Source organism: Oryzias latipes, chromosome 13 (assembly GCF_053564925.1).
Source record: "Oryzias latipes strain Hd-rR chromosome 13, Olatipes_Hd-rR_3.1".
Taxonomy (NCBI): Eukaryota; Metazoa; Chordata; class Actinopteri; order Beloniformes; family Adrianichthyidae; genus Oryzias; species Oryzias latipes.
The window spans coordinates 4036129-4048216 of NC_136249.1; the positions used below are offsets into that span (position 1 = coordinate 4036129).

Genomic DNA, 12088 nt, shown 5'->3' on the forward strand with positions numbered 1-12088 from the left:
GTTGACTTACCTTTACTGAAGGAAAAGTCACAAAACATGACGAGTGTTTAATGATGCTCACCAAAAATACTAACGTTGAGTGCTGTTTCAACCAAAATATACATAAAAGAGGTTTACCACCAACTATCTGAAAATAGTTTATGCTAAAAAAGCATCAAGAGGATAGGACACAGAAAACAGAGCAAACAATAAACACGAGCAACAGGGTGCAACCAGAAGCACTTTCCAATCTGATACATTTCTTTCCCAAACCTACCTATTGCATTGACAAACTACAAGTGGACAACACAAGTGGCTTGAGTAGCTCAGTTGGTAGAGCATCAGACTTTTAATCTGAGGGTCCAGGGTTCGAGTCCCTGTTCAAGTGCCACACTATGGATGTAGCAGGAAATACAGGTGCTGTGCAAGCTCTTGAATTGCTTACTTATATTGGACAGCAGTGCTAAAACTGCTACATTTCACACCTGTTACCAGCCAGTTCTTTTGCTCTTGCAACAATGTCCTGGCCCATTCCTCTCAACTGTACCAAATGATTCAATAACAGCCCATTGTCAATAAAAAAAGGTCTTTTGGAAGCCGAAATAGCTCAGCTGGGAGAGCGCTAGACTGAAGATCTAGAGGTCCTTGGTTCAATCCCGAGTTTCGGCAATCACGTACTTCTCCGTTTACATTTAATACTCAGTCACATCAATACTCGTATGTTAAATGTGTGCGATTCCCACTCTTACCATGCTCTCAAAAGCTCTCATTCCTGGAATTTCCCATTTCCTTTATCCAACAATGCCACTTATTCACAAAATCGCTTCCCGTTTGCATATCAAATAAATACATATACACATACACACCTTTTTTAAACGCATACTTCCCACCATGCTTCCATCCACTTGCCAATGATTAGTGGTTTTCTGTTTGTGCAAAAGTGGATGAAACAGAGAGAGCAATCACATAAGTAAACGGTCCAACCCATGGCAGCTTAGTGTGTACCCTTAGTGTGTAGCCAAGTGAATGGCTCATTAATAAGCCACTGTGTAACAAAGATGGGCTCTTGGGCTATAGAGGGGGACTTTTCCCTGAGGAAATTTGCTTAGGCTCAGGGATTCTTGTGATAAGCAAGAAAAATACTTAGGTACACTTCATGTGTAAACAGCTCTCTGTCGTAGTCAAACTTAGCCTATAGCAAATTGGTCCAAATCAAAACAAAGGAATCCATCTTTGTGTGTGAGAGGAGAGTGTCTCTTTTGCAATACAAATTCAAACAGCCATTCCTTAGCTACACCAATGTAACACAAAAGATGCATGGTCCTAAACTTCCATTTTAAGTTGACTTACCTCTACTGAAGGAAAAGTCACAAAACATGACGAGTATTTAATGATGCTCACCAAAAATACTAACGTTGAGTGCTGTTTCAACCAAAATATACGTAAAAGAGGTTTACCATCAACTATCTGAAAATAGTTTATGCTAAAAAAGCATCAAGAGGATAGGACACAGAAAACAGAGCAAACAATAAACACGAGCAACAGGGTGCAACCAGAAGCACTTTCCAATCTGATACATTTCTTTCCCAAACCTACCTATTGCATTGACAAACTACAAGTGGACAACACAAGTGGCTTGAGTAGCTCAGTTGGTAGAGCATCAGACTTTTAATCTGAGGGTCCAGGGTTCGAGTCCCTGTTCAAGTGCCACACTATGGATGTAGAGGAAATACAGGTGCTGTGCAAGCTCTTGAATTGCTTACTTATATTGGACAGCAGTGCTAAAACTGCTACATTTCACACCTGTTACCAGCCAGTTCTTTTGCTCTTGCAACAATGTCCTGGCCCATTCCTCTCAACTGTACCAAATGATTCAATAACAGCCCATTGTCAATAAAAAAAGGTCTTTTGGAAGCCGAAATAGCTCAGCTGGGAGAGCGCTAGACTGAAGATCTAGAGGTCCTTGGTTCAATCCCGAGTTTCGGCAATCACGTACTTCTCCGTTTACATTTAATTCTCAGTCACATCAATACTCGTATGTTAAATGTGTGCGATTCCCACTCTTACCATGCTCTCAAAAGCTCTCATTCCTGGCTTTTTCCTGGAATTTCCCATTTCCTTTATCCAACAATGCCACTTATTCACAAAATCGCTTCCCGTTTGCATATCAAATAAATACATATACACATACACACCTTTTTTAAACGCATACTTCCCACCATGCTTCCATCCACTTGCCACTGATTAGTGGCTTTCTGTTTGTGCAAAAGTGGATGAAACAGAGAGAGCAATCACATAAGTAAACGGTCCAACCCATGGGAGCTTAGTGTGTACCCTTAGTGTGTAGCCAAGTGAATGGCTCATTAATAAGCCACTGTGGCACAAAGATGGGCTCTTGGGCTATAGAGGGGACTTTTCCCTGAGGAAATTTGCTTAGGCTCAGGGATTCTTGTGATAAGCAAGAAAAATACTTAGGTGCACTTCATGTGTAAACAGCTCTCTGTCGTAGTCAAACTTAGCCTATAGCAAATTGGTCCAAATCAAAACAAAGGAATCCATCTTTGTGTGTGAGAGGAGAGTGTCTCTTTTGCAATACAAATTCAAACAGCCATTCCTTAGCTACACCAATGTAACACAAAAGATGCATGGTCCTAAACTTCCATTTTAAGTTGACTTACCTCTACTGAAGGAAAAGTCACAAAACATGACGAGTGTTTAATGATGCTCACCAAAAATACTAACGTTGAGTGCTGTTTCAACCAAAATATACGTAAAAGAGGTTTACCATCAACTATCTGAAAATAGTTTATGCTAAAAAAGCATCAAGAGGATAGGACACAGAAAACAGAGCAAACAATAAACACGAGCAACAGGGTGCAACCAGAAGCACTTTCCAATGTGATACATTTCTTTCCCAAACCTACCTATTGCATTGACAAACTACAAGTGGACAACACAAGTGGCTTGAGTAGCTCAGTTGGTAGAGCATCAGACTTTTAATCTGAGGGTCCAGGGTTCGAGTCCCTGTTCAAGTGCCACACTATGGATGTAGCAGGAAATACAGGTGCTGTGCAAGCTCTTGAATTGCTTCCTTATATTGGACAGCAGTGCTAAAACTGCTACATTTCACACCTGTTACCAGCCAGTTCTTTTGCTCTTGCAACAATGTCCTGGCCCATTCCTCTCAACTGTACCAAATGATTCAATAACAGCCCATTGTCAATAAAAAAAGGTCTTTTGGAAGCCGAAATAGCTCAGCTGGGAGAGCGCTAGACTGAAGATCTAGAGGTCCTTGGTTCAATCCTGAGTTTCGGCAATCACGTACTTCTCCGTTTACATTTAATACTCAGTCACATCAATACTCGTATGTTAAATGTGTGCGATTCCCACTCTTACCATGCTCTCATTCCTGGCTTTTTCCTGGAATTTCCCATTTCCTTTATCCAACAATGCCACTTATTCACAAAATCGCTTCCCGTTTGCATATCAAATAAATACATATACACATACACACCTTTTTTAAACGCATACTTCCCACCATGCTTCCATCCACTTGCCACTGATTAGTGGCTTTCTGTTTGTGCAAAAGTGGATGAAACAGAGAGAGCAATCACATAAGTAAACGGTCCAACCCATGGGAGCTTAGTGTGTACCCTTAGTGTGCAGCCAAGTGAATGGCTCATTAATAAGCCACTGTGGCACAAAGATGGGCTCTTGGGCTATAGAGGGGACTTTTCCCTGAGGAAATTTGCTTAGGCTCAGGGATTCTTGTGATAAGCAAGAAAAATACTTAGGTGCACTTCATGTGTAAACAGCTCTCTGTCGTAGTCAAACTTAGCCTATAGCAAATTGGTCCAAATCAAAACAAAGGAATCCATCTTTGTGTGTGAGAGGAGAGTGTCTCTTTTGCAATACAAATTCAAACAGCCATTCCTTAGCTACACCAATGTAACACAAAAGATGCATGGTCCTAAACTTCCATTTTAAGTTGACTTACCTCTACTGAAGGAAAAGTCACAAAACATGACGAGTGTTTAATGATGCTCACCAAAAATACTAACGTTGAGTGCTGTTTCAACCAAAATATACGTAAAAGAGGTTTACCATCAACTATCTGAAAATAGTTTATGCTAAAAAAGCATCAAGAGGATAGGACACAGAAAACAGAGCAAACAATAAACACGAGCAACAGGGTGCAACCAGAAGCACTTTCCAATGTGATACATATCTTTCCCAAACCTACCTATTGCATTGACAAACTACAAGTGGACAACACAAGTGGCTTGAGTAGCTCAGTTGGTAGAGCATCAGACTTTTAATCTGAGGGTCCAGGGTTCGAGTCCCTGTTCAAGTGCCACACTATGGATGTAGCAGGAAATACAGGTGCTGTGCAAGCTCTTGAATTGCTTCCTTATATTGGACAGCAGTGCTAAAACTGCTACATTTCACACCTGTTACCAGCCAGTTCTTTTGCTCTTGCAACAATGTCCTGGCCCATTCCTCTCAACTGTACCAAATGATTCAATAACAGCCCATTGTCAATAAAAAAAGGTCTTTTGGAAGCCGAAATAGCTCAGCTGGGAGAGCGCTAGACTGAAGATCTAGAGGTCCTTGGTTCAATCCCGAGTTTCGGCAATCACGTACTTCTCCGTTTACATTTAATACTCAGTCACATCAATACTCGTATGTTAAATGTGTGCGATTCCCACTCTTACCATGCTCTCATTCCTGGCTTTTTCCTGGAATTTCCCATTTCCTTTATCCAACAATGCCACTTATTCACAAAATCGCTTCCCGTTTGCATATCAAATAAATACATATACACATACACACCTTTTTTAAACGCATACTTCCCACCATGCTTCCATCCACTTGCCACTGAATAGTGGCTTTCTGTTTGTGCAAAAGTGGATGAAACAGAGAGAGCAATCACATAAGTAAACGGTCCAACCCATGGCAGCTTAGTGTGTACCCTTAGTGTGTAGCCAAGTGAATGGCTCATTAATAAGCCACTGTGTTACAAAGATGGGCTCTTGGGCTATAGAGGGGGACTTTTCCCTGAGGAAATTTGCTTAAGCTCAGGGATTCTTGTGATAAGCAAGAAAAATACTTAGGTGCACTTCATGTGTAAACAGCTCTCTGTCGTAGTCAAACTTAGCCTATAGCAAATTGGTCCAAATCAAAACAAAGGAATACATCTTTGTGTGTGAGAGGAAAGTGTCTCTTTTGCAATACAAATTCAAACAGCCATTCCTTAGCTACACCAATGTAACACAAAAGATGCATGGTCCTGAACTTCCATTTTAAGTTGACTTACCTCTACTGAAGGAAAAGTCACAAAACATGACGAGTGTTTAATGATGCTCACCAAAAATACTAACGTTGAGTGCTGTTTCAACCAAAATATACGTAAAAGAGGTTTACCACCAACTATCTGAAAATAGTTTATGCTAAAAAAGCATCAAGAGGATAGGACACAGAAAACAGAGCAAACAATAAACACGAGCAACAGGGTGCAACCAGAAGCACTTTCCAATCTGATACATTTCTTTCCCAAACCTACCTATTGCATTGACAAACTACAAGTGGACAACACAAGTGGCTTGAGTAGCTCAGTTGGTAGAGCATCAGACTTTTAATCTGAGGGTCCAGGGTTCGAGTCCCTGTTCAAGTGCCACACTATGGATGTAGCAGGAAATACAGGTGCTGTGCAAGCTCTTGAATTGATTCCTTATATTGGACAGCAGTGCTAAAACTGCTACATTTCACACCTGTTACCAGCCAGTTCTTTTGCTCTTGCAACAATGTCCTGGCCCATTCCTCTCAACTGTACCAAATGATTCAATAACAGCCCATTGTCAATAAAAAAAGGTCTTTTGGAAGCCGAAATAGCTCAGCTGGGAGAGCGCTAGACTGAAGATCTAGAGGTCCTTGGTTCAATCCCGAGTTTCGGCAATCACGTACTTCTCCGTTTACATTTAATACTCAGTCACATCAATACTCGTATGTTAAATGTGTGCGATTCCCACTCTTACCATGCTCTCAAAAGCTCATTCCTGGAATTTCCCATTTCCTTTATCCAACAATGCCACTTATTCACAAAATCGCTTCCCGTTTGCATATCAAATAAATACATATACACATACACACCTTTTTTAAACGCATACTTCCCACCATGCTTCCATCCACTTGCCACTGATTAGTGGCTTTCTGTTTGTGCAAAAGTGGATGAAACAGAGAGAGCAATCACATAAGTAAACGGTCCAACCCATGGGAGCTTAGTGTGTACCCTTAGTGTGTAGCCAAGTGAATGGCTCATTAATAAGCCACTGTGTAACAAAGATGGGCTCTTGGGCTATAGAGGGGGACTTTTCCCTGAGGAAATTTGCTTAGGCTCAGGGATTCTTGTGATAAGCAAGAAAAATACTTAGGTGCACTTCATGTGTAAACAGCTCTCTGTCGTAGTCAAACTTAGCCTATAGCAAATTGGTCCAAATCAAAACAAAGGAATCCATCTTTGTGTGTGAGAGGAGAGTGTCTCTTTTGCAATACAAATTCAAACAGCCATTCCTTAGCTACACCAATGTAACACAAAAGATGCATGGTCCTAAACTTCCATTGTAAGTTGACTTACCTTTACTGAAGGAAAAGTCACAAAACATGACGAGTGTTTAATGATGCTCACCAAAAATACTAACGTTGAGTGCTGTTTCAACCAAAATATACATAAAAGAGGTTTACCACCAACTATCTGAAAATAGTTTATGCTAAAAAAGCATCAAGAGGATAGGACACAGAAAACAGAGCAAACAATAAACACGAGCAACACGGTGCAACCAGAAGCACTTTCCAATCTGATACATTTCTTTCCCAAACCTACCTATTGCATTGACAAACTACAAGTGGACAACACAAGTGGCTTGAGTAGCTCAGTTGGTAGAGCATCAGACTTTTAATCTGAGGGTCCAGGGTTCGAGTCCCTGTTCAAGTGCCACACTATGGATGTAGCAGGAAATACAGGTGCTGTGCAAGCTCTTGAATTGCTTACTTATATTGGACAGCAGTGCTAAAACTGCTACATTTCACACCTGTTACCAGCCAGTTCTTTTGCTCTTGCAACAATGTCCTGGCCCATTCCTCTCAACTGTACCAAATGATTCAATAACAGCCCATTGTCAATAAAAAAAGGTCTTTTGGAAGCCGAAATAGCTCAGCTGGGAGAGCGCTAGACTGAAGATCTAGAGGTCCTTGGTTCAATCCCGAGTTTCGGCAATCACGTACTTCTCCGTTTACATTTAATACTCAGTCACATCAATACTCGTATGTTAAATGTGTGCGATTCCCACTCTTACCATGCTCTCAAAAGCTCTCATTCCTGGAATTTCCCATTTCCTTTATCCAACAATGCCACTTATTCACAAAATCGCTTCCCGTTTGCATATCAAATAAATACATATACACATACACACCTTTTTTAAACGCATACTTCCCACCATGCTTCCATCCACTTGCCAATGATTAGTGGTTTTCTGTTTGTGCAAAAGTGGATGAAACAGAGAGAGCAATCACATAAGTAAACGGTCCAACCCATGGCAGCTTAGTGTGTACCCTTAGTGTGTAGCCAAGTGAATGGCTCATTAATAAGCCACTGTGTAACAAAGATGGGCTCTTGGGCTATAGAGGGGGACTTTTCCCTGAGGAAATTTGCTTAGGCTCAGGGATTCTTGTGATAAGCAAGAAAAATACTTAGGTGCACTTCATGTGTAAACAGCTCTCTGTCGTAGTCAAACTTAGCCTATAGCAAATTGGTCCAAATCAAAACAAAGGAATCCATCTTTGTGTGTGAGAGGAGAGTGTCTCTTTTGCAATACAAATTCAAACAGCCATTCCTTAGCTACACCAATGTAACACAAAAGATGCATGGTCCTAAACTTCCATTTTAAGTTGACTTACCTCTACTGAAGGAAAAGTCACAAAACATGACGAGTATTTAATGATGCTCACCAAAAATACTAACGTTGAGTGCTGTTTCAACCAAAATATACGTAAAAGAGGTTTACCATCAACTATCTGAAAATAGTTTATGCTAAAAAAGCATCAAGAGGATAGGACACAGAAAACAGAGCAAACAATAAACACGAGCAACAGGGTGCAACCAGAAGCACTTTCCAATCTGATACATTTCTTTCCCAAACCTACCTATTGCATTGACAAACTACAAGTGGACAACACAAGTGGCTTGAGTAGCTCAGTTGGTAGAGCATCAGACTTTTAATCTGAGGGTCCAGGGTTCGAGTCCCTGTTCAAGTGCCACACTATGGATGTAGAGGAAATACAGGTGCTGTGCAAGCTCTTGAATTGCTTACTTATATTGGACAGCAGTGCTAAAACTGCTACATTTCACACCTGTTACCAGCCAGTTCTTTTGCTCTTGCAACAATGTCCTGGCCCATTCCTCTCAACTGTACCAAATGATTCAATAACAGCCCATTGTCAATAAAAAAAGGTCTTTTGGAAGCCGAAATAGCTCAGCTGGGAGAGCGCTAGACTGAAGATCTAGAGGTCCTTGGTTCAATCCCGAGTTTCGGCAATCACGTACTTCTCCGTTTACATTTAATTCTCAGTCACATCAATACTCGTATGTTAAATGTGTGCGATTCCCACTCTTACCATGCTCTCAAAAGCTCTCATTCCTGGCTTTTTCCTGGAATTTCCCATTTCCTTTATCCAACAATGCCACTTATTCACAAAATCGCTTCCCGTTTGCATATCAAATAAATACATATACACATACACACCTTTTTTAAACGCATACTTCCCACCATGCTTCCATCCACTTGCCACTGATTAGTGGCTTTCTGTTTGTGCAAAAGTGGATGAAACAAAGAGAGCAATCACATAAGTAAACGGTCCAACCCATGGGAGCTTAGTGTGTACCCTTAGTGTGTAGCCAAGTGAATGGCTCATTAATAAGCCACTGTGGCACAAAGATGGGCTCTTGGGCTATAGAGGGGACTTTTCCCTGAGGAAATTTGCTTAGGCTCAGGGATTCTTGTGATAAGCAAGAAAAATACTTAGGTGCACTTCATGTGTAAACAGCTCTCTGTCGTAGTCAAACTTAGCCTATAGCAAATTGGTCCAAATCAAAACAAAGGAATCCATCTTTGTGTGTGAGAGGAGAGTGTCTCTTTTGCAATACAAATTCAAACAGCCATTCCTTAGCTACACCAATGTAACACAAAAGATGCATGGTCCTAAACTTCCAATTTAAGTTGACTTACCTCTACTGAAGGAAAAGTCACAAAACATGACGAGTGTTTAATGATGCTCACCAAAAATACTAACGTTGAGTGCTGTTTCAACCAAAATATACGTAAAAGAGGTTTACCATCAACTATCTGAAAATAGTTTATGCTAAAAAAGCATCAAGAGGATAGGACACAGAAAACAGAGCAAACAATAAACACGAGCAACAGGGTGCAACCAGAAGCACTTTCCAATGTGATACATTTCTTTCCCAAACCTACCTATTGCATTGACAAACTACAAGTGGACAACACAAGTGGCTTGAGTAGCTCAGTTGGTAGAGCATCAGACTTTTAATCTGAGGGTCCAGGGTTCGAGTCCCTGTTCAAGTGCCACACTATGGATGTAGCAGGAAATACAGGTGCTGTGCAAGCTCTTGAATTGCTTCCTTATATTGGACAGCAGTGCTAAAACTGCTACATTTCACACCTGTTACCAGCCAGTTCTTTTGCTCTTGCAACAATGTCCTGGCCCATTCCTCTCAACTGTACCAAATGATTCAATAACAGCCCATTGTCAATAAAAAAAGGTCTTTTGGAAGCCGAAATAGCTCAGCTGGGAGAGCGCTAGACTGAAGATCTAGAGGTCCTTGGTTCAATCCCGAGTTTCGGCAATCACGTACTTCTCCGTTTACATTTAATACTCAGTCACATCAATACTCGTATGTTAAATGTGTGCGATTCCCACTCTTACCATGCTCTCATTCCTGGCTTTTTCCTGGAATTTCCCATTTCCTTTATCCAACAATGCCACTTATTCACAAAATCGCTTCCCGTTTGCATATCAAATAAATACATATACACATACACACCTTTTTTAAACGCATACTTCCCACCATGCTTCCATCCACTTGCCACTGATTAGTGGCTTTCTGTTTGTGCAAAAGTGGATGAAACAGAGAGAGCAATCACATAAGTAAACGGTCCAACCCATGGGAGCTTAGTGTGTACCCTTAGTGTGCAGCCAAGTGAATGGCTCATTAATAAGCCACTGTGGCACAAAGATGGGCTCTTGGGCTATAGAGGGGGACTTTTCCCTGAGGAAATTTGCTTAGGCTCAGGGATTCTTGTGATAAGCAAGAAAAATACTTAGGTGCACTTCATGTGTAAACAGCTCTCTGTCGTAGTCAAACTTAGCCTATAGCAAATTGGTCCAAATCAAAACAAAGGAATCCATCTTTGTGTGTGAGAGGAGAGTGTCTCTTTTGCAATACAAATTCAAACAGCCATTCCTTAGCTACACCAATGTAACACAAAAGATGCATGGTCCTAAACTTCCATTTTAAGTTGACTTACCTCTACTGAAGGAAAAGTCACAAAACATGACGAGTGTTTAATGATGCTCACCAAAAATACTAACGTTGAGTGCTGTTTCAACCAAAATATACGTAAAAGAGGTTTACCACCAACTATCTGAAAATAGTTTATGCTAAAAAAGCATCAAGAGGATAGGACACAGAAAACAGAGCAAACAATAAACACGAGCAACAGGGTGCAACCAGAAGCACTTTCCAATGTGATACATTTCTTTCCCAAACCTACCTATTGCATTGACAAACTACAAGTGGACAACACAAGTGGCTTGAGTAGCTCAGTTGGTAGAGCATCAGACTTTTAATCTGAGGGTCCAGGGTTCGAGTCCCTGTTCAAGTGCCACACTATGGATGTAGCAGGAAATACAGGTGCTGTGCAAGCTCTTGAATTGATTCCTTATATTGGACAGCAGTGCTAAAACTGCTACATTTCACACCTGTTACCAGCCAGTTCTTTTGCTCTTGCAACAATGTCCTGGCCCATTCCTCTCAACTGTACCAAATGATTCAATAACAGCCCATTGTCAATAAAAAAAGGTCTTTTGGAAGCCGAAATAGCTCAGCTGGGAGAGCGCTAGACTGAAGATCTAGAGGTCCTTGGTTCAATCCCGAGTTTCGGCAATCACGTACTTCTCCGTTTACATTTAATACTCAGTCACATCAATACTCGTATGTTAAATGTGTGCGATTCCCACTCTTACCATGCTCTCAAAAGCTCATTCCTGGAATTTCCCATTTCCTTTATCCAACAATGCCACTTATTCACAAAATCGCTTCCCGTTTGCATATCAAATAAATACATATACACATACACACCTTTTTTAAACGCATACTTCCCACCATGCTTCCATCCACTTGCCACTGATTAGTGGCTTTCTGTTTGTGCAAAAGTGGATGAAACAGAGAGAGCAATCACATAAGTAAACGGTCCAACCCATGGGAGCTTAGTGTGTACCCTTAGTGTGTAGCCAAGTGAATGGCTCATTAATAAGCCACTGTGTAACAAAGATGGGCTCTTGGGCTATAGAGGGGGACTTTTCCCTGAGGAAATTTGCTTAGGCTCAGGGATTCTTGTGATAAGCAAGAAAAATACTTAGGTGCACTTCATGTGTAAACAGCTCTCTGTCGTAGTCAAACTTAGCCTATAGCAAATTGGTCCAAATCAAAACAAAGGAATCCATCTTTGTGTGTGAGAGGAGAGTGTCTCTTTTGCAATACAAATTCAAACAGCCATTCCTTAGCTACACCAATGTAACACAAAAGATGCATGGTCCTAAACTTCCATTGTAAGTTGACTTACCTTTACTGAAGGAAAAGTCACAAAACATGACGAGTGTTTAATGATGCTCACCAAAAATACTAACGTTGAGTGCTGTTTCAACCAAAATATACATAAAAGAGGTTTACCACCAACTATCTGAAAATAGTTTATGCTAAAAAAGCATCAAGAGGATAGGACACAGAAAACAGAGCAAACAATAAACACGAGCA

The 12088-nt window shown here is 40.9% G+C and overlaps 18 non-coding genes across 18 annotated transcripts; all 18 read left to right on the forward strand.

Annotated features, from left to right (window-relative positions):
* Nucleotides 1-294: 294 nt before the first annotated feature.
* trnak-uuu (transfer RNA lysine (anticodon UUU)) lies at nt 295-367 on the forward strand. Its single transcript has one exon. It is a non-coding gene; the product is annotated as a tRNA-Lys (tRNA).
* A 208-nt stretch (nt 368-575) lies between these two features.
* trnaf-gaa (transfer RNA phenylalanine (anticodon GAA)) lies at nt 576-648 on the forward strand. Its single transcript has one exon. It is a non-coding gene; the product is annotated as a tRNA-Phe (tRNA).
* A 965-nt stretch (nt 649-1613) lies between these two features.
* trnak-uuu (transfer RNA lysine (anticodon UUU)) lies at nt 1614-1686 on the forward strand. The gene has a single exon. It is a non-coding gene; the product is annotated as a tRNA-Lys (tRNA).
* Nucleotides 1687-1893: 207 nt separating this feature from the next.
* Nucleotides 1894-1966, forward strand: trnaf-gaa (transfer RNA phenylalanine (anticodon GAA)). The gene has a single exon. It is a non-coding gene; the product is annotated as a tRNA-Phe (tRNA).
* A 975-nt stretch (nt 1967-2941) lies between these two features.
* trnak-uuu (transfer RNA lysine (anticodon UUU)) lies at nt 2942-3014 on the forward strand. The gene has a single exon. It is a non-coding gene; the product is annotated as a tRNA-Lys (tRNA).
* A 208-nt stretch (nt 3015-3222) lies between these two features.
* Nucleotides 3223-3295, forward strand: trnaf-gaa (transfer RNA phenylalanine (anticodon GAA)). The gene has a single exon. It is a non-coding gene; the product is annotated as a tRNA-Phe (tRNA).
* Nucleotides 3296-4260: 965 nt separating this feature from the next.
* On the forward strand, nt 4261-4333 carry trnak-uuu (transfer RNA lysine (anticodon UUU)). The gene has a single exon. It is a non-coding gene; the product is annotated as a tRNA-Lys (tRNA).
* A 208-nt stretch (nt 4334-4541) lies between these two features.
* Nucleotides 4542-4614, forward strand: trnaf-gaa (transfer RNA phenylalanine (anticodon GAA)). The gene has a single exon. It is a non-coding gene; the product is annotated as a tRNA-Phe (tRNA).
* A 966-nt stretch (nt 4615-5580) lies between these two features.
* On the forward strand, nt 5581-5653 carry trnak-uuu (transfer RNA lysine (anticodon UUU)). Its single transcript has one exon. It is a non-coding gene; the product is annotated as a tRNA-Lys (tRNA).
* Nucleotides 5654-5861: 208 nt separating this feature from the next.
* Nucleotides 5862-5934, forward strand: trnaf-gaa (transfer RNA phenylalanine (anticodon GAA)). The gene has a single exon. It is a non-coding gene; the product is annotated as a tRNA-Phe (tRNA).
* Nucleotides 5935-6897: 963 nt separating this feature from the next.
* trnak-uuu (transfer RNA lysine (anticodon UUU)) lies at nt 6898-6970 on the forward strand. The gene has a single exon. It is a non-coding gene; the product is annotated as a tRNA-Lys (tRNA).
* Nucleotides 6971-7178: 208 nt separating this feature from the next.
* On the forward strand, nt 7179-7251 carry trnaf-gaa (transfer RNA phenylalanine (anticodon GAA)). The gene has a single exon. It is a non-coding gene; the product is annotated as a tRNA-Phe (tRNA).
* Nucleotides 7252-8216: 965 nt separating this feature from the next.
* Nucleotides 8217-8289, forward strand: trnak-uuu (transfer RNA lysine (anticodon UUU)). The gene has a single exon. It is a non-coding gene; the product is annotated as a tRNA-Lys (tRNA).
* A 207-nt stretch (nt 8290-8496) lies between these two features.
* trnaf-gaa (transfer RNA phenylalanine (anticodon GAA)) lies at nt 8497-8569 on the forward strand. Its single transcript has one exon. It is a non-coding gene; the product is annotated as a tRNA-Phe (tRNA).
* A 975-nt stretch (nt 8570-9544) lies between these two features.
* On the forward strand, nt 9545-9617 carry trnak-uuu (transfer RNA lysine (anticodon UUU)). Its single transcript has one exon. It is a non-coding gene; the product is annotated as a tRNA-Lys (tRNA).
* Nucleotides 9618-9825: 208 nt separating this feature from the next.
* Nucleotides 9826-9898, forward strand: trnaf-gaa (transfer RNA phenylalanine (anticodon GAA)). The gene has a single exon. It is a non-coding gene; the product is annotated as a tRNA-Phe (tRNA).
* Nucleotides 9899-10864: 966 nt separating this feature from the next.
* trnak-uuu (transfer RNA lysine (anticodon UUU)) lies at nt 10865-10937 on the forward strand. The gene has a single exon. It is a non-coding gene; the product is annotated as a tRNA-Lys (tRNA).
* Nucleotides 10938-11145: 208 nt separating this feature from the next.
* On the forward strand, nt 11146-11218 carry trnaf-gaa (transfer RNA phenylalanine (anticodon GAA)). The gene has a single exon. It is a non-coding gene; the product is annotated as a tRNA-Phe (tRNA).
* Nucleotides 11219-12088: the final 870 nt, after the last annotated feature.